Source organism: Protopterus annectens, chromosome 11.part0 (assembly GCF_019279795.1).
Source record: "Protopterus annectens isolate FY-2018-M chromosome 11.part0, PAN1.0, whole genome shotgun sequence".
NCBI lineage: Eukaryota > Metazoa > Chordata > Ceratodontiformes > Protopteridae > Protopterus > Protopterus annectens.
In genome coordinates, this window is record NC_056745.1 from 1,205,253,792 (window position 1) to 1,205,281,656 (window position 27,865).

The window sequence follows — 27,865 nt, forward strand, 5'->3', positions numbered from 1 at the left end:
CACTGTCTGATAAAATAAACTACTACTTACAGTTCCAGCAAACTAAACATAATAACCCACAAAAAGTCTGGGCAAGTATTAACCAACTACTACACACAGGTCAATCCATTACACCTAACCCACAAGGCACAGACCAGGAGAATCCCAAGCATACTGCCAATGCCTTCAATACCTTTTTCACTGAGGCCATTCAAACACTTGCCAGTCACCTATCACCTAATAACTTCACTTTACCTACCTCTAACACAACCCCACCCCCTCCATTTCTTTTCCAACCAGTCCCTACAACATATATTCTTTCCCTTATCCAAAAACTTAAACCATGCTCTCCTTCAGCAGACCAAATACCTGCTGAATATCTATAGAAATCAGCCAAATCCATCGCCTATCCCATTTCCATTCTGATTAATAGAACCATTAGTGAAGGACACATCCCAAGCATCTGGAAAGTCTATGTTTCATAAAAGGAGCTAGCAAGTTAGGCTGGTGCACGGCAAGTGAACATGGTAGATCCAAAAAAGAAAAAAGCCAGCACCCAGGAGGATCTATAGAGAATAAGTTTATTTCAAACTGAAACTAGACCGGTTTCAGCGACAAGGCTTTCATCAGTAGTACATTAAGCCATAGTGGTGAATCATAGTCTTATATAATTTCAATTAGTGGATCAAATGACATAACTTCCTGTAGTTTGAAAGAAACACAAAAAAGGTTAATAAATAACCTGAAGAAAATGCCATTAAAAAAAGAATAAGATAGAATAAACATATTCATAAGCTTTGTGTGTTACATATAATTCCTGATATCAAACCAAATATAGTGGAGTCAGAGTGATGAATTGGTATATATGAAAATAGAAATAATAGTTATATAGTACATAAAACTTCATCCTAAATATAAACACAAGAAAAATCTTGAGGTATACTATGCATCCTAGTATATATATACCAAAAACATCACCATTTGTATGCTGGAATGCAAAAGATAAAGTGATTACACAAAAAATAAAGTGATTACACAAAAATATGACATGTGTTATTCACTTAAAAATGATAATAATCATAATTTGTCATTTAATCCCGGGGGGAAAAGCCCCCCAAGTTTGATAATCCATCTCTTTTCTTTAGCATTTAAAATTTCATGCCAGCCTGTTTTGAATGATCGATTACCTGTGATGCGATCAATAATAGCAAATGAAAATTTAGCAGTGGAGTGTTTGATGGAGTGTCTGTATAGTGCATTTGTCAGTCTCTTATTCCTGATATCTCCAAGGTGTTCAGAAATCCTGACACGAAATTGTCTAGATGTTTGGCCAATATAGAATGCCTGACATGTGCATGTAGCAAGATATATTATCAAGTCCGAACTACAATTACCAAAAAATTGAATATTGTATATTTGTCCGGTGTTTTTGCTAGTAAAACTGGTTGTTTTAAAAATATAACTACAGAAACTGCAGTGTCCACATGGGTAAATGCCTATGAGTTTGTCTCCAGTGAGTGTCCTTTGTGTAAAATGCTCATCCATAGCTCTGTTTTTTTTGTAATGTGAGAATAATGAGCCTAATGTTTTGCCTTTCCTATATGAAAAATAACATCGTTCCCCTAGGTAGTCTGCCAAAAGGGGATGTGAGTTGAGTATGTTCCAATGGTTGTTGATGATGTTAACTAGGTTTCCACTGTTTCTGCCATAGGTCGTAACAAATCTACATAAATCAGATTCCTGGTTTCTGGGTCGAGTGTTATATTTAAGAAGGGAATCCCTGGATTTAGTATGACTGAATTGGACTGCTGAATCAATAATTTGAGGGGAATAGCCCCTGGATAAAAATCTTTTAGTTAAATCCATTTGATTGTGGTTGAAATCGTCATTTGAAGAACATATTCTTTTAATGCGCAAGAATTGAGATTTTGGTATATTCTTAATAATGTGTTTAGGATGGTAACTTTCCGCATGCAATAGAGTATTATATTGTGGGAATTTTCTGTGAACAGACGTTTTCAGTGTATTATCAGATTGTCTTGTTAAGTGAACGTCCAGAAAATTAATTTGACTCTGATTATATTCCACAGTAAATTCAATACCCCAGATGTTTCCATTCAAATGCTCAATAAATTCCTGGAGGTATTCCAGACCTCCTTTCCATACTAACCAACAGTCGTCCAGGTATCTTCTCCATATATCCATTTCTGGTAAATATATATTATGCATAGGATCATATATAATCTGTTCCTCGATGTAACCCATAAAGAGGTCTGCATATATGGGTGCAAAAGATGCACCCATGGCCGTGCCTTGAAGTTGCCAATAGCAGTCTTGCTGGAAATAAAAGACATTCTTTGTGAGAATATGTTCCACCATGCATATCAATAATGTATTCATCCCAGGGGGGTATAAATTGGATTTATTTAGCCAAAACTCCAAGGCCATGAGACCCGCCCAATGTGGGATACTGGTATATAAAGAGGATACGTCAAGAGTACACATCAACCATTCTGGGTCCAGTTGAGATTTGGAGACAATCTGTAGAAATTCCGTCGTATCCTGGATTCTAGCCCGAACATATGGTAACAAAGGTTTCAATTTGTCAGTGAGGAACACAGATATAGGTTTGGTTAATGACCCAATACCAGATACAATTGGTCTACCTGGTGGCTGATGACTGGACTTGTGGATTTTAGGAAGTAAATAAAGTTGTTGTTTGGCAGGATCCTTAACCATCAAATGTGTTTTCGTTTTTTCGGAGATGATCCCAGATTCCACTGCTTGTTCCAAAAATTCATTGATTTCTAATTGGAAACCAGGTGTAGGATCAATCACCATTTTCATGTAATGATGACGGTTAGATAGTTGCCAAAGGCCTTCATTGACATAATAGTCATAATCCATAACAACAACCGCACCCCCTTTATCAGCAGGAATGATGACTATATCTGTGTTGTTCCTGAGTTGTGTGAGGGCCATTTGTTCCTTCTTAGATATGTTATGCCTCATAGTGTCACCAGAACCAGAGTGAAAGTGTATATCTTTAATGACTGCGTGCTGAAAAACAGCAACATGTTTGTCCATGGGAGGATTAAATGTAGATTTGTGAAATCTGAAATCAGATGATCTTTGAGTGTCATCTATTTTATCCTGTTGTTTGAAAAATAGTTTAAGGTTAATATTTCTGCAGAACTCTATAGTATCAGAAACCAAGGAACTTTCATCAATAAAAAAACCAGGAATAAAACCAAGGCCTTTATTAAGTAGGGAATATTGATCATCAGTTAAAACATGTTTTGAAATGTTCAGAACATTTGTACATTGTTGATTCATTTCACTATCGACATGAAAAGTTCTTCTAAATTTGTGACCCCTGTGTTTCCTACCTGCCCGGTGTTTTTTACCCCTAAAGGGGCCTCAGTTCTTCTACCCCTTTTGGCATTTGGAGAATCACCAGTGCTAGGTGTCTCCATGTCTGTAGTTGAGGATTCTTCCCCTGATGTAATATAGTTAGACCCTGTTTTTTTCAAAATGGATCTTGGTCTCTTTTTGCGTGCTCTTTTGTTAGTCTTGTTCATACTTCTGTTCCGATTTTAAGCAACTCATTGTCATGGATCTTAAAAATTTATTAAGTGGTCTATACTCCGACAAGGATGATCTAAAAATTTTTGGAATTGGTACTGAATCTACAGAAATGGTTGATATGGAAACCATTGATCCAGTTGACGGTTGCGATAACCTATTTTTCAAATTAGGCAAACAAATTAAAACATTAAGAACGAACATTTGGCATCATAGATTGTTTAAAGCTTACCAAGTACAGAATATATCCCCTCGGGGATTGAGATATAAAATCCAACCGTTGGTTGGTACACCGGATGACATCCTGCTCAAAGATTGGCAACTAGCACAACAGGAGGCTGCCATGGCCAGGGTTAACATTTTGGCATCTTTTTATGAGAGAACAATACAGGGCAATATCAATGAAGTTGAAAAAACTTGCAATAACCTCAAACAGTTTGAACACCACACTAGTTTTCAGGGTTGTCTGAGCAAATTATCTAAAGAATTATCCGCTTTGGAAAACAATCTGAAAAGCAAGAAATTGCATAAATTTGCCCGAGATAAGGATGATTATGATAAGGGCAGACAATTTGAATCACAGAAGGGTGTTAGGTTTGCTTATGGTACAAAGGATGTCTCCTTTGCACGCAAAAAGAGACCAAGATCCATTTTGAAAAAAACAGGGTCTAACTATATTACATCAGGGGAAGAATCCTCAACTACAGACACGGACACACCTAGCACTGGTGATTCTCCAAATGCCAAAAGGGGTAGAAGAACTGAGGCTCCTTTAGGGGTAAAAAACACCATGCAGGTAGGAAACACAGGGGTCACAAATTTAGAAGAACTTTTCATGTCGATAGTGAAATGAATCAACAATGTACAAATGTTCTGAACATTTCAAAACATGTTTTAACTGATGATCAATATTCCCTACTTAATAAAGGCCTTGGTTTTATTCCTGGTTTTTTTATTGATGAAAGTTCCTTGGTTTCTGATACTATAGAGTTCTGCAGAAAGATTAACCTTAAACTATTTTTCAAACAACAGGATAAAATAGATGACACTCAAAGATCATCTGATTTCAGATTTCACAAATCTACATTTAATCCTCCCATGGGCAAACATGTTGCTGTTTTTCAGCATGCAGTCATTAAAGATATACACTTTCACTCTGATTCTGGTGACACTATGAGGCATAACATATCTAAGAAGGAACAAATGGCCCTCACACAACTCAGGAACAACACAGATATAGTCATCATTCCTGCTGATAAAGGGGGTGCGGTTGTTGTTATGGATTATGACTATTATGTCAATGAAGGCCTTCGGCAACTATCTAACCATCATCATTACATGAAAATGGTGATTGATCCTACACCTGGTTTCCAATTAGAAATCAATGAATTTTTGGAACAAGCAGTGGAATCTGGGATCATCTCCGAAAAAACGAAAACACATTTGATGGTTAAGGATCCTGCCAAACAACAACTTTATTTACTTCCTAAAATCCACAAGTCCAGTCATCAGCCACCAGGTAGACCAATTGTATCCGGTATTGGGTCATTAACCGAACCTATATCTGTGTTCCTCACTGACAAATTGAAACCTTTGTTACCATATGTTCGGGCTAGAATCCAGGATACGACGGAATTTCTACAGATTGTCTCCGAATCTCAACTGGACCCAGAATGGTCGATGTGTACTCTTGCCGTATCCTCTTTATATACCAGTATCCCACATTGGGCGGGTCTCATGGCCTTGGAGTTTTGGCTAAATAAATCCAATTTATACCCCCCTGGGATGAATACATTATTGATATGCATGGCGGAACATATTCTCACAAAGAATGTCTTTTATTTCCAGCAAGACTGCTATTGGCAACTTCAAGGCACGGCCATGGGTGTATCTTTTGCCCCCATATATGCAGACCTCTTTATGGGTTACATCGAGGAACAGATTATATATGATCCTATGCATAATATATATTTACCAGAAATGGATATATGGAGAAGATACCTGGACGACTGTTGGTTAGTATGGAAAGGAGGTCTGGAATACCTCCAGGAATTTATTGAGCATTTGAATGGAAACATCTGGGGTATTGAATTTACTGTGGAATATAATCAGAGTCAAATTAATTTTTTGGACGTTCACTTAACAAGACAATCTGATAATACACTGAAAACGTCTGTTCACAGAAAATTCCATCAATATAATACTCTATTGCATGCGGAAAGTTACCATCCTAAACACATTATTAAGAATATACCAAAATCTCAATTCTCGCGCATTAAAAGAATATGTTCTTCAAATGACGATTTCAACCACAATCAAATGGATTTAACTAAAAGATTTTTATCCAGGGGCTATTCCCCTCAAATTATTGATTCAGCAGTCCAATTCAGTCATACTAAATCCAGGGATTCCCTTCTTAAATATAACACTCGACCCAGAAACCAGGAATCTGATTTATGTAGATTTGTTACGACCTATGGCAGAAACAGTGGAAACCTAGTTAACATCATCAACAACCATTGAAACATACTCAACTCACATCCCCTTTTGGCAGACTACCTAGGGGAACGATGTTATTTTTCATATAGGAAAGGCAAAACATTAGGCTCATTATTCTCACATTACAAAAAAAACAGAGCTATGGATGAGCATTTTACACAAAGGACACTCACTGGAGACAAACTCATAGGCATTTACCCATGTGGACACTGCAGTTTCTGTAGTTATATTTTTAAAACAACCAGTTTTACTAGCAAAAACACCGGACAAATATACAATATTCAATTTTTTGGTAATTGTAGTTCGGACTGGATAATATATCTTGCTACATGCACATGTCAGGCATTCTATATTGGCCAAACATCTAGACAATTTCGTGTCAGGATTTCTGAACATCTTGGAGATATCAGGAATAAGAGACTGACAAATGCACTATACAGACACTCCATCAAACACTCCACTGCTAAATTTTCATTTGCTATTATTGATCGCATCACAGGTAATCGATCATTCAAAACAGGCTGGCATGAAATTTTAAATGCTAAAGAAAAGAGATGGATTATCAAACTTGGGGGGCTTTTCCCCCCGGGATTAAATGACAAATTATGATTATTATCATTTTTAAGTGAATAACACATGTCATATTTTTGTGTAATCACTTTATTTTTTGTGTAATCACTTTATCTTTTGCATTCCAGCATACAAATGGTGATGTTCTTGGTATATATATACTAGGATGCATAGTATACCTCAAGATTTTTCTTGTGTTTATATTTAGGATGAAGTTTTATGTACTATATAACTATTATTTCTATTTTCAGATATACCAATTCATCACTCTGACTCCACTATATTTGGTTTGATGTCAGGAATTATATGTAACACACAAAGCTTATGAATATGTTTATTCTATCTTATTCTTTTTTTAATGGCATTTTCTTCAGGTTATTTATTAACCTTTTTTGTGTTTCTTTCAAACTACAGGAAGTGATGTCATTTGATCCACTAATTGAAATTATATAAGACTATGATTCACCACTATGGCTTAATGTACTACTGATGAAAGCCTTGTCGCTGAAACCGGTCTAGTTTCAGTTTGAAATAAACTTATTCTCTATAGATCCTCCTGGGTGCTGGCTTTTTTCTTTTTTGGATCTGGAAAGTCTCCCATATTATCCCCCCTTCATAAAGGCGGAAACTCTGCTGAATTCTCCAATTACCGTCCCATAGCCCTACTTTCACCTTTGGCAAAACTAATGGAAAAATGCATCCATAAGCAATTGCTAGACCACCTAATCCAAAACAACTTACTTTCCAGCTGTCAACATGGTTTCAGACCTTCCCACAACACTACTACTGCCCTCCTTTCCTTTACTGACTGTATTAACAAAAAATGTAACTCCAGTATGCTTTCCTCTGCACTATTTATCAATCCGTCCACGGCACTTGATATGGTTAATCACCAAATACTTATAAATATCCTCAAATCCCTGTCACTAGATGCACTCACTATTAAATGGTTCCAATCCTATTTATATAACAGACAACAGGCAGTGCTTTGGCACAACACTCTATCTACCCACCTGCCCATTAACATTGGCATCCCTCAAGGGTCCATATTAGGACCTCTTCTTTTCTCCATATTTATCAATGACCTTCATCTAGCAATCCCCCAAGCTACATGCATTCAACACGCAGACGATTCTACACTTATATGCACAGCCACATCTACTTCCAAATTTCACTCCCTTACCCAAAAGGTATTTAACACAGTAGAACAATGGTTTACACAACATTGCCTTCTCTTGAACCCCCAAAAAACTAAACTCCTCCTTTTCAATCCTACTCGTAGGTCCTCCCCAATAGATTTCTCAGTTACATCCACTAATGGTACTCCCATATCACCTGACCCAACTACCAAACTACTTGGTATCACCATAGACAGCAATCTTAACTTTGACATCCATATCAACAATACTATAAAAACCGTTAACAAAAAATTAGGCTCTCTCTACAGGGTCATACCCTTCCTTTCACCAACAGCCAGAACGACTATTGCTTATACCCACCTAATCTCTACACTCCTCTGTGCCTCAACCTATCTAAAAATAACCTCACCAAACTGGAAATCTCCTACAGTAACATTGCCAGGTTTGCTACTGGCAACCCATTTAGAACCCACCACTGCTATAATCTTAAGCAGCTAGGATGGCTAGAAATTCAGAATCTGCTTAAATTCCACCAACTAACCATTGCCCATAAGACTCTTTACCAACCTTCCAGTACTCCTATACTACCTACCGTCATCATTCCCTATAATAATCTGAAATCCTTGCGCTCATCACATAAACTTCTTGTAAACACCTCTAAATCTAATAACAGGGCTGGGGATTCTCTTTTCACGAATATTGTTGGAAAATCCTGGAACCTTCTCCCCAGTGAACTTTCTTCAGTTTCCTCTAAATCACTTTTCAAAAACAGACTTAAACTTTTCCTGAGAACACACTGATTATGCCCCTGTACTAAACCTGACTAATCATTTTTCTACTCATACCAGGCACAGCCTACCCATTACTTCCCAATAACAGGTTCTACTTTCCTTACTTACCACATTACCTTTTTCCTATACCTAACCCTTCTTTTCATCCTCTGAGCTTATTCATAGTGTGACAACTCTTTATTAATATAATTATACAATATACCTCATTTTTGTTACATTCTGTATTCTACCTGTAATTTGCACTGTACCTGCCTATTGCACTGCAGAGTATTCTGCCCTCTCTGTAATTTGTATTGTACCTGCCTTTTGCACTGTGAAGTATTGTGCCCTCTTTCATAATTTCTGTGTTAACTTGAAATGTTCTTTGTAAATATAAATGTATTTATTTCTTCTTATCTCAGATGTTATCTCCCCAGACTTTAATTATACTTGCATTTTGTATTGTACCTGCATTTTGCAATGTGAGGTATTTAGACCTCTATGATAATTTCTGTATTAACCTGTAACATAATTGTAAGTAAAAATGTTTTTGTTATTTTTTGCAAGGAGCTTATGTCCCCAGGCCTCTCCTGAAAATGGGCATGTATCCAGTTAGACTAGCCCGGTCAACAAATGTAAAATAAAATAAATAAATAAAAATAGAAAATAAAAATATTTTTTTGAAATATTTACAATTCTTAATGAAACAGCGAAGTATTTTAATATATCCACATGAATAGATATGGTTCAGTTAAGGTGTCTAGGCTAGATGATAGCTCAATTTTTATACATATGCTAGACATTGTAGGTCTATGAAATGGGTTACAAAGATATTTAGCATCATAGGCACCTAATGAATGTAAGGCAACGTTGGATACTCAATAGTAAAGCAATCATATATGTGTTAGACTTGTATGTATTATTCATCATATCATATCAAACATAATCTGCTCAGTGCATACACACTACAAACACATATCCAGCAATAAGCAAAGACTTACCACCAGCTGAGATCTTAGCAAGGATAAAAATCACTTTACTGATGACAATCTCTAAGAACAACAACCCCTTACATGCACATACACACATATCCGTCAACCAATGTAATTACAATACTATTAGCATTCTCATACGTTAAATGTTCATGTTCATCTTTGGTATAAATGAAATAATCAGCACAGATTTTGTGTCAAATAATTGTTTTGTTTTTTTTTCACATACACACAATATGCATGTAACAGTGTTGCTATATGTCACATGTCAATGGAAAGTCTATGAAAAAGATCATTGCATCCAACATAATTTCTATCTTCACATTGCATTTTTAAGTGCAGTGTTGCACATAAATACAATAATGTCAAAAATAGTGCCAGCATATCATTTCTAGTAGAATGCATGGAAATGATGGCATGGAATGGGTAGAATGGATGGAATCCATTCCATTCTTCAAAATACTGAGCTCCACTTTAAAAGAAGATTCTGCTAAATAATGAAAACCATGCATTATTCCAGCCTCCTGTTCAATAGTTATGGAGAAAGTTTAACAAAATCCATTATAGCATTGCTGAAAACAAAATTCAGCATTTCCAGCATTCCCTTAGGAATGACAGTGACTTTTCATCCACCTTCTAGATTAAATGCACATCTTTCCAATGTCCCATATCACTCATGCCTTACCTCATTCTAGTCCCATTTTTTGACTCATTCTTACTTCACAGTTGTCAGTAATCACTATGACAGCAGTTAGCAACTCTGTTACTGGAGAAACTTTGCACTCCTTAACAAACAATCACTGATTACACCTAGTTGATTAATGCAGTTTAAATGTGCTGCATAATTCACATCTGATAAAACCAGTGCCGAATAATTTTTGGAATCAGCTGATGTATTAGTTAGTACTCGTAGAATTGTGATGGCAAACATCATGTAATACTGAAAGTCCTTACAATCTCTCCCTTTGTTTTAGCCACACCTTTATCTGCTTTAACAACATGGGCTGACATACTCTTTTGGAATAATTCATATTTAACATATGGTTTGCATAAATGTAATGTCTGATCAGCAGTATTCATGTTTCTACTGTATTAAAGAAGATTAAATTAGCAGCTTTTGGTAACACAGACTAAACATAATGCTTTGTCAATGCCATTCTTTCATTATTGTCACTAATTCTGTGACCAGAAAATAAAAATGTAATGGGCTCAACTCTGAGGATCAACCTTTTCTGATGACAAACCTCGTGCTTATTAGCAGGCGGAGCTGTAGAAGTACATGTTTTAAATACCTGTGTGGCACATGTTAAAGAAGTTTCCCTATTCAGCATTTTTTCTGTGCATACTTACTAAATATCAGTAACACAGACAGATGTTAATGCCTACCCCAAATTTTTAGCGCAAGTCCATGTTCTCACCTCTTGAGCTATGCCACCATCTTCGTGCACTTCTGCAGAAAATGTCCATTTCACAGTCATTGAGTTAAATTTTTTCAAGGCATAAATTCAGCTTTAATGCTTACCTTCATTAATGTGCTTCAGTTTTGCTCAATGTAGCTTTGCTTGACACCTGTTTCCTCATTGTGGTTTTTGACTAGTATTTCTATTCTAAATATAACTATTTTTGTTTTATTAAATGCACTGCTTTCTCTGACATCACTGCTTATGAGAAAAAGAATGAAAGTGAAAAAATATAATTTAAAATATAGTGTGCTCTTTCTTTGAGTATGTATGATCTTACTGTAAGAACAAATAAGAAGGGGGTGAAGCCCCCCCAATATGAGGGTGCAAAGCAGCAAGTCAAAATGAATGTATTAACTTGTGTATTTTGTATGTTTTATTTTACTGTTTCGTGTTGGGTTGATATTTAAGTTTAATTTGCTAATAGAGAAATATGACTGGACTGTTAGGATGTAGGAAGTTGTGTTTCATCTAATGACAGTGGAAACATCACATTTTCATGAAATTGATCATAAGATGTACATAATATAAATCTGGATGAAAACTACTAAAATCAGCAAAGATGTGACAAGTCTAATTTAGAACATGCAGCATCAAATGTATGGAAATCCACAATACTTTCTCTTAGAACTTATATATCAATTTCTCACTTACTGTTCATAAATATGATAGCTGTATGTTGAGCAGATGGAAAGAGTACTTTGAGGGGCTGATGAATGAAGAGAATGAGAGGGAGAGAAGGTTGGATGATGTGCGGATAGTGAATCATGAAGTGCAGCGGATTAGCAAGGAGTAAGTAAGGACAGCTATGAAGAGAATGAAGAATGGAAAGGCTGTTGGCCCAGATGACATACCTGTGGAAGCATGGAGGTGTTTAGGTGAAATGGCAGTGGAGTTTTTAACTAGATTGTTTAATGAAATCTTGGAAAGTGAGAGGATGCCTGAGGAATGGAGAAAAAGTGTTTTGATACTGATTTTTAAAAATAAGGGTGATGTGCAGAGCTGTAGTAACTACAGAGGGATTAAATTCATCATTCACAGCATGAAGTTATGGGAAAGAGTAGTGGAAGCTAGGTTAAGAAGGGAGGTGATGATTAGTGATCAGCAGTATGGTTTCATGCCAGGAAAGAGCACTATAGATGTGATGTTTGCTCTGAGAGTGTTGATGGAGAAGTACAGAGAAGGTCAGAAGGAGGTGCATTGTGTCTTTGTGGACTTAGAGAAAGCATATGACAGTGTGCCTAGAGAGGAGTTGTGATATTGTATGAGGAAGTTGGGAGTGTCAGAGAAGTAGGTAAGAGTGCTACAGGATATGTACGAGGGTAGTGTGACAGCAGTGAGGTCTGCAGTGGGAGTGACGGATGTGTTTAAGGTGGAGGTGGGATTACATCAAGGATCAGCTCTGAGCCCTTTCTTATTTGCAATGGTGATGGACAGGTTGACAGACGAGATCAGACAGGAGTCCCCGTGGACTATGATGTTTGCAGATGACATTGTGATCTGTAGTGAGAGTAGAGAACACGCGGAGGAGATCCTGGAGAGGTAGAGATATGCTCTAGAGAGAAGAGGAATGAAGGTCAGCAGGACTAAGACAGAAAATGTGTGTGTGAATGAGAGAGAGGATAGAGGAATGGTGAGGATGCAGGGAGTAGAGGTGGTGAAGGTGGATGAGTTTAAATACTTGGGATCAACAGTAATCAGAGTAATGGCAAGTGTGGAAGAGAGGTGAAGAAGAGAGTACAGGCAGGATGGAGTGGGTGGAGAAGAGTATCAGGAATGATTTGTGACAGATGAGTACCAGTAAGAGTGAAAGGGAAGGTCTACAAGATGGTAGTGAGACCAGCTATGTTATATGGGTTGGAAACAGTGGCATTGACAAAAAGGCAGGAGTCAGAGCTTGACGTGGCAGAGTTGAAGATGTTAAGATTTGCACTGGGCGTGACGAGGATGGACAGGATTAGGAATAAGTATATTAGACGGTCAGCCCAAGTTGGAAGGTTTGGAGACAAAGCCAGAGAGGCAAGATTACATTGGTTTGGACATGTGCTGAGGAGGGATGCAGAGTATATTAGGAAAAAGATGCTAAGGATGAAGCTGCCAGGTAACAGGAAAAGAGGATGGCCTAAGATAAGGTTTATGGATGTGGTGAGAAAGGACATGCAAGTGGTTGGTGTGACAGAACAAGATGCAGAGGACAGGAAGAAATGGAAACAGTTGATCCGCTGTGGCGACCCCTAACGGGAGCAGCCAAAAGAAGAAGAAGAAGTCATGTTTCAGGTCTGGGCTAAAATGCATTTTTAAATGCAACTAAAAGAAATTTTCTTGCTATTTTGAAAAAATACATCATCTGTGCAACATTTTTATATGTTTATTGTCTGCATTCATAAGGTACAATCACAAATCTGTTACTGCTGAATCTCTGGAAAAAAAAGCATAGTTATCGCATAATATTTAGGACAGTGAATGCTGCTTTGTTTATTTTACAATTTACAATAGCAAGAATTCACAAAAGGTGGTCATTGGCATTGTCAAGGTTTCCCTGAGAATATCCATAGTACTGAAGTCCAATACAGGACTAACGTGTGGGCTATTTGAAAGAGGCATGGTCCAGCATAGAGCATGGGAAGCCTGATATGCTGATTCAAACATAGAGCTATTTTGAAGAGATGTAATTCATAATAAATTAAATATGCATTTCATTTCCATGTGTTTATTAAATCTATGCATGATTGCAATGGCATACCAGGCTTGCTACCTGCAGAAAGGAGTGAGGTAGTGTGAGTTGGGAGACTGGGCAACTGTGCCATCTGCCAACACACTAAATAGTCATTATAAGACCAGTAGATTCTACCTAGGCAATGGGTGGTAGTTATAAAGTGTAGTCTCCAACATGCTGGTGGGAGAGCGGCTGACGAGTGTCATGATAAATAAGTTCCCAGGAAAAAATAAATCATTTCCAGCCCAACAACGTGACTCAGGTAGGGGCACTGAGGGCTGCTGGGATGGGTCAATGTGTAGCCAGAGTATTATTGCCCAGAAATCAGTGAGGTGGTCAGTAGGGAGCTTAGACTGATTCCAGGTTGGGGGCTTCAAGTGTTGCCAGGTTTAGGGGGTGCATTGCTTGCACTGGAGCACCCACATTTCCACTTTTTTTAAAAAATTGTACCTACAAAACTGCTACACATGATTCCCTGCTAATATTTTCTGTTAGAGCATACAGCATGGTGATTTGTCCAGAGCTCTTCAAGATTTTATCAAGATTGACACGTCTTATCTCTAACAAGCAAGTCAGACTGTGATGTTTCACCCTAAATGGAGATTTACTTGCTGGTTTCAAAATTGCCATCTGTGCATCATGTGAAAATGATTACAGTCTTAATTCATGATACAACATCATAAAATAGCTGTGCTTTGCAGACTAAATGTATTGAGAAATTTCAGTGTTATGATGTTACATTTAATGCAATAATTGCATCATTTATAAATTTGAAGGTTTGCATCAGTTTCTTGTTTAAATGTTTGTTTTATTAAAGATGAAAGAGAGGAAAACCATGAAAAATGTGGATAGGCATGAATGACTTGCACATAAGCCTGCATTGTCCTGCCTAACCCAGAGTTCACAACAGGAAATGTAGAATTACTCACAGAAATACAGTACAAACATGTAAACGGCTGCATAGAAGCGTCTGTACCTACCAGAGGTATGCCCAAAACAAATCTCAAAAACAGACCACACTGGCAGAATCCTAATCTTGACAGAGTATATAATAAAATGAAAAAAGACATCGCTAAATTCAGAAAGAGGAGCGAGCTCTCATAATGACAAGAGTTCACTAATAAAACTAAAGGGAAACTAAGAGGATTAATTAAATCCAACAAGGCCAATTATGAAGTCAAGATAGTTTCTAAGGCCAAAGACAGCCATGAGGTCTTCTACAGCTATGTCAAAAAACTCAAGGGTAAGACACAACAGTGTGCAGAAATGGTACCAGCTTCACTGAGCAGAGTGACATAGCGAATCTGTTGGCCAACGACAAATTTAGCTCAAAATTCACCCCTCACTCACCCACCACCACCACCATCCGTCATGAAATCCTGACCAGTATGACTCTTCCAAATATCAACAGGAAGCAGATCATAGCGGCTCTTACTAAGGCTAAAAACACAGCCTCATAGGGGCCTGACAATATCCCAGGTTCCCTCCTAAATAGCCTTAAACTGACCTATCAGGACAACTTAAGTCATTGTTCAAATACAGCCTCAAAACAGGCTACAAAGCAAGAAAATGGAGGGCGGCAATGGTTATCCCTCCTCACACCTCACAAGGGTGGACCATCAACTGACCCCAGAAACAACAGACCCATTTAGTCTGACTAGTCTAATATACAAAGCCATGGAATTAATTATCATGGAAATGATCAACAAAGATATTGGCAAACTACAGTCACTGGACCCATCGTAGTTTGGTTTTGTCACTGGAAGGTCATGCCTACTTAACCTGGTAGACTTCTTTGAGAAGGCAACCAAGGCAATTGATGAAGAGAAAATGGTCCATACTGCCTATCTAGATCTGGCTAAGGCATTCAATACAATACCGCACTCAAGTTTTGTGAACAAACTCACCGAACTAGACTTAAATCCCTACATAACTTTCTGGCTTGCCAGCTGGCTCACAGATGGGACCCAAGAAGTCAGGACTGGTGAGATCACACCAAGAGACAGGTCACCAGCAGAGTACAACAGGGGGCCCATGCTAAGCCCACTCCTGTTTGACATCTGCTTCTCAGAAATCAAGGATAATGTCAGGGCCCTCTGATTCATCAAATCTGCAGATGACTGCAAACTGGGATCTATCATAAATTCCTTCATGACACTAGCATTCTGCAAGAGTGTCTAAAGCAGACAAATGACTGGTGCCAAAGCTATGGATTAAAACTCAATGCAAAGAAGTGCATTATAGTGCCTTTTGGAGAAGCATCCACCCAGACAAATTACATCGATAAGACACCTTTCACAACATAATCGTGCACCTTTATATATGAGTCAGGCATGTTTTTATCGGCCAGAGGAAAAGTTGTGGACAATGGTCAATATATAGTTGAAGGAATTTATCTGGGAGGGAAAGAGGGCAAGAGTTTAGTGGGATATTTTGATCCTTCCAGTAGAACAAGATGGTTTTGGAATACCTGATTTGAAGGGATATTTTAGAGCTACACAGTTAAGACTCATTTACATAACACAAAAAGAATGTTATAATTCAAAATGGAAAGGGATGATGATGAAGCAGGGGGAGTTCAAGGAATAAAGAGAGAATGGGATTTTAGGTGCTTATCATTATGGAGAATAACAACAACCATACAGAATATTATATTAATAAAATAGCAGAAAATATTCTGAGAGCTAAGCCAACAGGAGAATGGAGAAAATAGTTTTTGCCACTAGAGATTACTGCAAGTAGGGGTACAGAAATTAGTCAAGAGTGGGATGGATTTTACTGGAGAAAAATAACAATGGAACCAAGGTATTGGGAACAAATAACTAGGCAGGGAAAGGTAATAGAGTGGGATGAGGCCAAGAAGCTGTTTGTACTACGGGCTACAGGCCACCTTCCGTACCAAGGATACATATCAGACTATAGGCAAACAGAAAGGGATAGGAGAATCTTACGTGAAAGATCTGCTCTGGTAGAGTTTTTAGTTGAATATAGAATAGAAGCTGTTGTTAAAAAACGGATAAATAGTAGTGCATGTAAAATATTGTATGATAACTATAAGAATCAATCAGAGGAGGTAAGGAAAGATTGGAAAGAGAGACCGGAAAAGCAATTTATAAGAGAACAATATGACAACATATGTATTGCTCCCATTTATACAACAAAGTCCAAATAGGATGTGTTTTCTATACATATTTTTATACTCCAGGCAGATTTCAAATAATTTTTCCTCAAGCAGACAGCAAATGTTGGAGGTGTGATGGGGAAGAAAGAAGTAACTGGGAATATAAGTTTTGGGTCTATAATAAGTGGGCAGCTTTTTAAAAAAAATTCCATACAGAGTACATATATTGGGTAAGCAAATGGTGTAACTAAGGAGATGATTCTTTTGAGCTGGGAAACAGGATCTGAATTTCCTAGGCATAGTAAGACCTTATTAAGTTTAAATCTGTTGGTTGCCAAAAAAAACAATTACTAGACAATGGAAAACAAAGACTAAACCAACTGTTTTTGAGTATTTAATATTATAAAAGATATAAAAGAAGTGGAACAGGGATCGTTAGAAAAGGGAAGGAGCAAATTATATAGAAATAAATGGAAATTGTGGGAACAATACATGCAGACTGATGTTCAGGAGGAGTGAGGTTTAAGGGAAGGCAGGAATGCAGCAATTTACTTATAGTTGGACTGATGATTGTTACAAAGAAGGAAAAGATAGGTGATGAGTAATATATATAATGGAAAAAAATATTAATATGGTTTGTTTTCTTTTCTGACGATATATGTTTGCCTATGTCTTAAGTGATAATTTAATAAAGGTACTAAAAACATGATCATGCACCAGTCTGGTGGTGAAGTGACCCATGATATCACTGCAGCTCCTAATTCCAGTCTTACTATGACTAATGGTGACAAGCCAGAAACAGTAGCAAGGAAACCCATGCAGCAGGCTAGCACATGACATACAGCTATGCAGTAAAGAGGTGGCATCTAGTCCAGAAGTATGGACTATGACAATCAGGTTAGTGTTTCCTTTCTTGTAAAAAAAAAAAAAAAAAAACAGAGTATATCTGATGCATGCACTGTGGGCTATGCTGTGTTGTGCATGGTCTACTCTCACTGTTCCTTAAACATTCATTCTTATCTTTAAATAATTACTTTTTTATTTCAGAACACCTACTCAGATATTATTGTTTATAAAAGTCATGCCTGAGTGCTCACTGACTCTTGTTCAGTTATGTCATAAGTATCATATAATGAGTAATCACATTTTTAACTGTTTTACAAAATAAATTCTGCTGAGGCATTGTACCTAAGCATGCATGTACTGAATGTCCTGAAGTGGTACAATTAAAACAACGTATTATTTCATTACATTACATAACATGAGCTCATACCTTGCAATTGAATTAAAACTTATCATTTTGTTTTTTCAATTTACTCAATATTTCCTCAGTTTAACCTATGTTGTCTGTTGAGGTAGTGTATATCAAATTATTTCATTTTGCCATAGAGAATAATTTGTGGCCTCAGAGACAAAAATATCATAATTTGTGCAGTGGTGGGGGTGAAGTGGCAGCAGTGTTTCTTTACATGGCAGGATGCTCATTTTAATCTTTAATTTTCGTATTAGTGTTTCCCTGAATACTTGTGTATTACTACATTTAAGTTGTAGGTAACTGACGGCTGTAATAATAATGCACAGAGCATTAATGGTGTTAAAGACTGCAGTCTTATGTTATGACCGAAAGCTTTATTTCCACAGTTCCATGAGGTCTTAATTAGTACCAGTACAAGAATGAAATGTATTCAGTTGAAACGTTTCATAAGCCCTCCCCCTTTTTTATAGCTTTATTCAATAACTTATGCCCTTTTAACTTAAGCATTGGCATGTGTGTGAAGATAAAATTGTAAGTAACATATGTCATACACATCTCCTAAAGATAGGCTAGGGTTCAAATGATTTTTGAAGAGGGGCTGTCTTGAGAGTTGAATAGTGAGTTAGTCCAATGTCATGACCTACTTGATGCAGGTAATACTACAGCCACTGATATGACTGAGCTGCGGTACATGGACCTCAAATGAAAGGTCCTGCTAGGTATAATTGAATGCTGATGTAGCCTGCTTGAAATCTGTTGTGATTGTTCACCCCACTAATTTCAGTACTTTGTAGAGAACCACTTGTAGTTTCATGTGATCTGTCCCCACATGTCTAGACAGTAACCCATCCTCTTTCCCTTCCAAGACTGACTCTTACTTCAGCATAGTAAGCCCTAACTAGTCTATAAATGGAGATGGCCATAGATGCTTGCTGTGCCATCATACTACACATCAACGTGATCATGGCATTATCTGTACTCTGTGCCATTTCCATGTAGTGCTAAAAATCCTCACAAATGCCCTGGAGGGCTCTGACCATTTTGATCTGACACTCTGTGGCAGTGGTCTGAGCCCTAAAAATGTCACAGCACATTTGTTTCTGGATAGCCAGTGCTTTACATGTTTCCTTGGTGTAGGAGGTTGGCATAACAGATAAGGTGTTTACGTTACAAACGCAAGGTGCAGGATTTGATTCTCACATGGGGTAATTGGCTAGACTTAAAATGGTCCACAAGGACAGTTAGCCTAGTACTAATCTATGAACCTATGAACTTGGACAGCTGTGACAAATTTCTGTGCCTGGCCTCCTTTTAAAGGTGTCACTATGGACACTGTTATCTCTGAATTTATGTAATCATACCAAAACTGTTCATCTGGATCTGGAGATACTAGTTTAGAGGTGCATGGGTTTTCGCCCTGTACAAACTGGAATCTAATGTCAGCATGTGCTTGAATTACTGATGCACTGTCACTTCCTGAAGAGTTACTAATATGTTGTACGCTGTGAGCTTTTGCCTTTAAACATGAGGACTTTGTGTCACTTTCTTAAGGCTGCCTCATAACTATAACTATGTTATCATCCTCATTATCATCATCATCATCCATCATCATTATCAACAGCCATTCTGCTGCTGATATCCTCCAAATATATTAGTATAGTGGAACTGATTGTTTCTGCTGCTGACCCTGTAAAAATTATTTAAAAACATTGCCAATAAAAAAGTAGCACACACTACTATATGCTGAGTAAGGTGGTGTGAGGCACACTTACCATGCACACTGTCTTCATTGTTATTCTATGTAGATATGGAAGGTTCACCTGTTAAAAGTAATTGACATGTACTTACTGTAATCATTCCATGTCAACATTCAATTATCTATGTAAATATGTGTTATTCTTTTTAAACCAACCTTCCTGAGCAGATGGTTGTTACTGCTGCAGACGTTGGTAACAGCCAGTGTCCACCCTATCTCTGATTATTCCAGTCCCATCATCTTCTGTGTCACAGTCATCCCAATGAATGGAAGGAGGTATTCCTCATCTGGTGTTAAAGGAATACGTGTTTGAGCCCCCCCCCCCCATTACTGGTACTACTGGTACAGACAACTGCATTCTCCCTCACCTTGGCTTTAGCACATCCTACCATATCATTTGCCCTCTTATTGCACTGTGTTAATGTGTGGTTCCTTCCACTGACTGTATTAGTGTCCACTACAACTTGATTCTAAGCTTTTCTGCTCTCGGCTTATTTGATCCCTCCTTTACCAAACAGACGTTTTGCAATATGTCCTAAGCCTAAGGGCTGGGTTGCGAATGTTTTTTTCTTCATGGCTGAAGTTGTGCTTTTCTGCCTTGATCCATTGTTTTGCATCATTACTGCACATAAAAATATATGACACAAAACTTTTCATGTAATCATCAGTCAAACAACACAAAAATGAAGGCATGCCTACCATTTTTAGAAAAAAAAAGTTAGGTAACATAACTATAGTCAAAGTCCAGCCAGGTAAAGTTGTGCTGAAGTAATGTTTGCCCTATCATGAATTCATTTACAGCAGTAAGTAAAGTGGTTTATTAACACATCCTCCCTTCTCCTATCCCCTATGAATTTCTTATAACCATAATACTGTCATTTTTCATTTATCAGTGACACTCAGAAGTCTCCCAATGCACACATGTATGTTGAGCCATCAAAACATCCTTGCCATTTCAGTACTTCACAATTAAATCACTGCAGTTCTACCATGTATGTATAATCACTAAATGACGCCAAAGTAAATGATTTTCTCAGTGATCACTTATCATTTCTACTGCTGCTATACGCTATTGTAATATGCCTATCATATGAGTAAAACAAACATTTCTTGAAGTGTAGTCAGTACTCTTACATCATTTTGAACTGTTTCATATTAAGTTGTAATACTTCTGTTATTTTTTCTTGCTTTAAAAAGCCTATAGTTTTTTTAAGTTATTTGACCCCTAACTCGAGTAATCGCAAGTTACTATGGCAACAATAAACTTATTCATGTAAGTTCAGGGTCATTTATGTGTTTTGTATACAAATTAGGTCCTTTTTCATTTATCTCTATCAAACTGCAGTAATATGTGAATGCGTACAGCAACTTATCTACATAATTAGTTCTCAGCCACTCAAGAACTTGGTCTCAGGTTCATGTGAAAGCACTGGGGATAGCGGCAGAGTCTGCAGCATACCTCAGCAGTCCCCAGAATGCAACAGGAATGTGCAGAGAGCCTCAGTTAGTATCAAACTGGATCATGTTTACAAAAGGCAAAACTGAGTCCTATGCATGGGAGTTTACACAACCATGAAGTATCATTCCTGCTCATCTAACATCATCTGGCACCCTTTATCACGTCAAAGCACTCAACATGTACTAAAAGTTGGTACTCACACACATAGGAACATTTGTTTCTGCAAAAAGCAGCCCAGACACACAAAAAAAAAAAAAAAACATTAATACTACTGTTGTACTGCGTGACTGAAGTATAAATGACATTCAGGTGTAATAATCCAAAATCTTAGCAAAAGCAATGCACAGCAGTAGTAGCAATTGTAGGTAAGATAAAAATCCTGATGATTTCATTAATGACTTTTATCTATCTTATAAATATAATGTGAATGTATTCCAACTTGCCAATAATAATAGTAGCAGGTCTTATGGCCCTGCTGGTTAACTGGATTTTGTTAGGGTGATATCATACCATGGATGGACTGGTATTAAACCTGTCAGCCACAGTCTGGCTCATACTTTCTTCATTCTGATACTGGAACTTGGAATGACGACAGTACCTGTGAAGGTATGAGACCATGCACCAATCTGGTCAGATAAAAACATAAAATTGCATTTGTCTTTGTTGACCGGGAAAAGTCTGACTGGGTAAAACCCATTTTAAGCAGAGGACTGGGGAGAAATTTTCCACATTTACCTTACTCATGATGAACATTTATAATTGCAGGGTAAAAAACATCTATACATGAGCTTATTTACACAACTTTTAAATATTTCTTACATGAGCATAGCATTTTAACACAAAAAAGAGAGAGAAACTAACATAAATTGCTAATTATTGAATAGGAAAACAATAACAGTTAATATATTTATAGCATGATGGCTGCAGAGAAAAGATCAAACTGGGGTGTTTTTGAGGTTAGTAATAATTTACAGGCAGAAAATTAGTAATGTAGCTTAAAACTGATTATAAGAGAGATGTGAAAGGAGAAATTATGGAAATGAGCTGAACGATAAATGGACAGAGGTGGAATTGTTGTAAGTGGTGGGTGTGAGAGAAGGAGGAAGAGTAAGTTTAGGAAATTAGCGCAGCATGAGGAGGAGCGATAAGGTACAAAAGACTGGGAAGTGAAGTGGCTGTAAGAGTTGTAGAAAAGTAATCTGAGTAAAGCTAGCCAGGTGAGCAGGAAGAACAGAACCACCTTTGCATAGGTGCTGTTTAAGCAAAGTTTTAAAAACTATTTAAGTTTTCTGTGTTAACTGTGTGGGAATTTCATTCCAGAGTTTCGACACCTAATGTGAGTAAAGAGAGTCTACAGTAGTGTTAAATGTCTTACTGATACAAAATAAAAGTGTCTTGCTAGAGCGAAGTGAATAGGGGTCTACTTTATGTGCTCGAAAGCCGAAAAACCCAAATCCAAATAGCGCGACAAGTAAAGAGCGAACTGCGAATATGTTGAATGAACGAAACCGCAAAAGTGGAAATATCGAATTCACATAGTTGGCCCGTCTGTGGTATAGCTCCGTAAGCTAAGTGTGGGATAGTTATGAACCTTAGGGTTAGGGAGGGGTTAAGGTAAGTGCATAGGTAGGTAGTGTATGCATGGTTTTGTGTAGGTAATGTATGTAAGGTTTAGTGTAGGGTTTTGTTAAGTGTATGTGTGTGGAATATTTAGTTTGTCTGGGTATAGCTCCGTAGGGGAAGTGTGTGGTAGTTACGGACCTTAGGGTTAGGGAGGGGTTAAGGATAGTGCATAGATAGTTGTGTATGTGGGGTTTAGTGTAGGGTTAGCAGCAGGGTTTTGGTGCTTTAATTAAGGGTTAGATGTAGGGTTTTGGTTACTGTATGTATGTGTTTTTTTTATTGTGTTTGGATAGGTAGTGTGTTGCGGGTGGTGGGTTGGCCGACTATGATGGTTCGAGGTTTTAAATTTCTCGCTTTAGTACATTCGATGTATTCGTGGTTCGCTCTTTATGTGTCGCGCTATTTGGATTCGGGTTTTTCGTGTTTCGAGCGCATAAATTAGACCCAGTGAATAGTACAGTGGAGTATTTTGTAATGCTGAGCATTTGTCTGGATAGCTCAATTTCTAGTGTACAATATTTAGTTGTGAGTATGTCAGCTGGTTTGAGAGTTCAAGCCAGTTTACTTGTTTTAATGCAAGGTAGTCGTGTGTTTTATAAGGTCGGTTGGTTGCAAATTTAGCTATTTTTCAGTAGCAAGAGGCTAGTTTAGTTTTATATATAGTGCTGATATTTGTAAAAATACAGCAAGCAGATAATAGAGAAGGAAGAAGGTATGTTGTTGCTAAGGTAATCCTTGCTTGATCTGTCAGGTAGTGTTTGGCCCTACAGAGGGAGCCAAGTTTTTGGTGAGTTTTCTTGATGAAATGAAGTATGTTAATGTCAAATCTGAAGTTGTCATCTGTTACGACTCAGAGTAGTGTAGTTTGGTTTATGGTGTCTAGTAATATGAAATGTAAATTTCTTGTTAAGGTGTTGCTTTGGAGTAAATAGCATAAGCTTGTTTTTCAACATTAAGCAGCAAGTTAGAATTTTTTAGCCATATTCAATGTTGGTGAAGGATTTTTGAGTGATTTCCTATAATTTTGTTTTGGATGGGGCAGAGCAGCTAAGGGCTGAATCATCAGAGTATTGTATGAGAGTGGCAAGTGTTGTAGTGGCATGAAGTTTATTTATGAAAATATTAAATAGAATGTGGCCAAGTATTGACCCTTAGGTAACACCAGCAGAGATTGGTTAAAATGCTGAAAGGTTTTGTTGCCATTTAGATGCACATTGACAATTGCATAAATATCTGTGAAACCAGGAGAGGAAGGAGTAAGTGAGACCTAGAACTGCAACTTCAGAAAGGAGCTTTTGGTGGGACACTGTATCAAATGCTTTGAAAAGGTCAAGGAAAAGTGAAGAAACAGGATTGCTCTCATTTCTGTATCGGTTTGCTATGCTGGTAAAGTCAAGGAGGGCAATAGCAGTACTGTAGTTTGTCTTAAAACTGTGCTGGGTGGTGGAAAGGAGGTTGTGTTTGGTTATATGTTTCATAAGCTGAGAGGGAACACACTTCTCTGGGATTTTAGAGAGGGGTGATAGGATAGCAATAGGTCTATAGTTTGTTAGCTCTGCTGAAGTACCTGCTTTGTGAAAGGGTATAATAACAGCTTTTTTCCCAGATGGATGGGACATCGTCTTCAGTTACTGACTTGATCAGAATGGAGACATGGAAGGCTAGTGCTTCTGTACCTATTTTGAGGAACTCAGTGGGAAGGTTATCGACAGCTGAGGTTGTTGCTTTTAATTTGGCTAGTAATTTTTTATGGTTGATGTTAGGACAGGCTGAAAACTAAAAGACAGTTTGCTGCTTTTGGGAATAGATGGATGATGGATGAGTGAAGTGAGGTGGTCACTGATTAGTGATAGAAACGAACTGATAAAACGAGTATTGAACTGAGTGACAATGGACTCTCTGTTGTTTGAAGTAGAGGATAGCCAGGTTATAATAATTTATTTGGAGAGGACCAAAAAAGTTTGGGGTTGTTTTGGTGCTTTTGTTGGAGATTACTGCAGTATGATTTTTTTGTCAGATTTAATAAGGATCTTAGTATGTTTTCTGAGATATCTGAAATGTTGGTAGGCATGTTGTGTTTTATTCTTATACCGTTCGTTCCATGCTTTATCTCTTTACTGCTTGATCTGTTTGGACTCTTTTATCAGCCATGGTACAGTGTTAGTTTTCACCATTCTTGCCCTAACTGGTGCTAAATTATTTACTATTTTTAGAAAGGCATAATTGAAGTGAGTAACTGCTTCATCTAGGGGCATTACTTTTAATCCATGCCTGTTGCAGTGGGGCAGGGTTGTAATAAACTGGACTTTGTCAAATTTGGTTAAATTGTGTATTTGTTTCTATATTATTTGTTTGGGTGTACTAAGTTGTTTTCTGATGACGTAGGCTGGGAGGTGGTCACTTATAGTATCTGATATGCAAAGATAGGATTTTATAATATGGGGGTTTGATTGTCAATATCCAGTCCAGTGTAGACTGCCTATTAGTGCTTTTGTTGATTCTGGTGGTGGAGCTTATTAGTTGGGTAAAGCCAAATAGATGAATAGAGTGCTTGGGTTTGCTGCTGTTTATGGATTACCCATCTGCATTTATGTTACCTAAAATGAAAGTTTCTTGGGGGATGTGGTCAGATATCCAGTGTAGGATCATTTTGGCTGTGGTAATGTTGTTGCCTGGTAGGATGTTTACTGCTGAGAAACATGTAGATTGTTTTGGATGATTTTGAGGTATGCAAATGGAAATTCAGCATTATTAAATTTTGTGTTATTTCGATGGGCTGGAGTTATTTTTAAGTTGCAAATGAAAATTAAAATAAAAAACACCACAATAATGGAAAAGCAGAACTGATAAGTTTATTGCAACTATGTATAATAACAATGACTTAACGCTTTTGCCCTCACATACACGGACATCACCAGAGTCAAATCATGCTAAAAACTTCATTATATTTAAACTAATTAAAACACTTACTTAACTTCTTCTAATTACATTTTTAAAGTGCTTTCATGAAATGGAATAAAATAAAACAGTAAAAACCTAACAGCTACAGAATACCTAATGTAAAGAAAAGAATTTTGTATAAAATATTAATACTTATACAAATGTAAAAAAAGTGAAAATCATTTTTGTTTGATATGTCAACACAAAACTTAACTAAACTAACAATATATCAATAGATCACACCAGCATACCATCACAAAATTACAACATGAAACATTTAAACATTTTTGGTCATCCTTAAATAAGATAATAAAGCTGTAGCCATTCTAAAAAATACTTTAATCATATTTGTTTGGCCCTTTATTTCAACATACTTGAAATAGAAATATTGTCATTAATGCCAGGCTCACATTTAGCACTGAGCCTCAGCTACCATTCCATTTCATTCACTTCCCACCCAATTTTGGGTCTCCACCTCTTTCTGTAATTTTAATCTTATCAATAATGAAAAATAAAAACCTTTTAAAGTTAACACATCTGGTACTATGTCCAAATAAAGCAGTACTGGATGTTTTATTTTTTATGTCCCTGATGTATTCTGAGATCCCTTCCCTCAATCTCCTGGTGGTTTACCAACATAAAATTCTGTGCAGACTGTACAAGTTGCTACATATACCATCATTTTGGTGTTACCATTACAGCACCCGGGACATTGTAAAATTCTATTATAACTGGTAATGGCAACATATGGGCCATCATTAATGTACTTACAACATCTACAAGAGCCACACCTAAACATTTTAGAATTATAGGCTTTTGTTTTCTTATCATTTTGCATTTCCAGAATCTGTTTTATATTTCTCCCTTTACTGAATGTCACTTTGGGTTTCAAACCCAAATTTGCTTTCAACTTAACAATACACCTTCCCAAAACATATTAAGTTTAGAAATAAGGAAAGGTGTATCCTGCTTATATTGGATGACCGTACCATCAATTCCATACATATTGTGACCTTTTTCAACAACTGTGGTCCCATTCAACCTTAAAATAGGACTAAACTTATTCATTCAATTCCTCACCACCTCATTCTCTATTTTTAACAAAAAATGTAAATTGTAGTCCCTATCCCTAAACATCCCTAGTAAAAAAGCCATCTCTTCATGAAAATTAACATCATCACTGACCACTCTCGACAGTCTCACCATCTGTCCTTTTACTACACTTCTCTTTTGATGTAATGGATGACAGCTTTCAAACGGTAGTAATGTATTAGAGTAAGTCTTTTTCCTAAAGATGCTAGATGAAAATATACGTGTTGAAGCATCTCTTTTCAACAAAATGTCCAGAAAAATCCATCTTGCATGTATTCTATAAGTACATTTCAAAATCTGAGTGGTACTATTAAAGATATTCCATAAATCCTTCAATAGCCTCTTGATTTCCTGCCCATAAGTATATCATCCAGAAATCTCAAAAACAATAAAATCTTAGACATAAAAAAAATGAAGAAAAAACATAACGCGTCTCCCACTCAGCTAACACCAAATTAGCAAAAATAGGGGCACACTTCACCCCCATTGCAACTCTAGAGGTCTGTCGATAAAATTCTCCTTCAAAGAAAACAAGATTTAATCCCTAACCAAATCCATCATTTCAACCAACAAATTTACTTTAACTTGATCAATAATCTTAGTAATGAGCAAACTTTGAAAGAAATACTCTAATCCTACATTAGGAGGTATAACTGAAAAGAGATTAATCACATCCACTGCCAAAAGCAATTATTCTTGCTTTGTTTTCATACCCCTTAATATTTCTAAGCAGTGCCAAGAGTTCTGCAAAATATAAGATTTATTTTGCAAAGCCACCTTTGAGTGAAAATCAATATATCCTGCTAATGGTTCAGTCTTTGATCCCCTAGCTGACACAATAGGCCTGAAAGGCAGATCATCCTAATCTTTGTATATCTTAGGTATATGTCCAAAAACACACAAATGCAA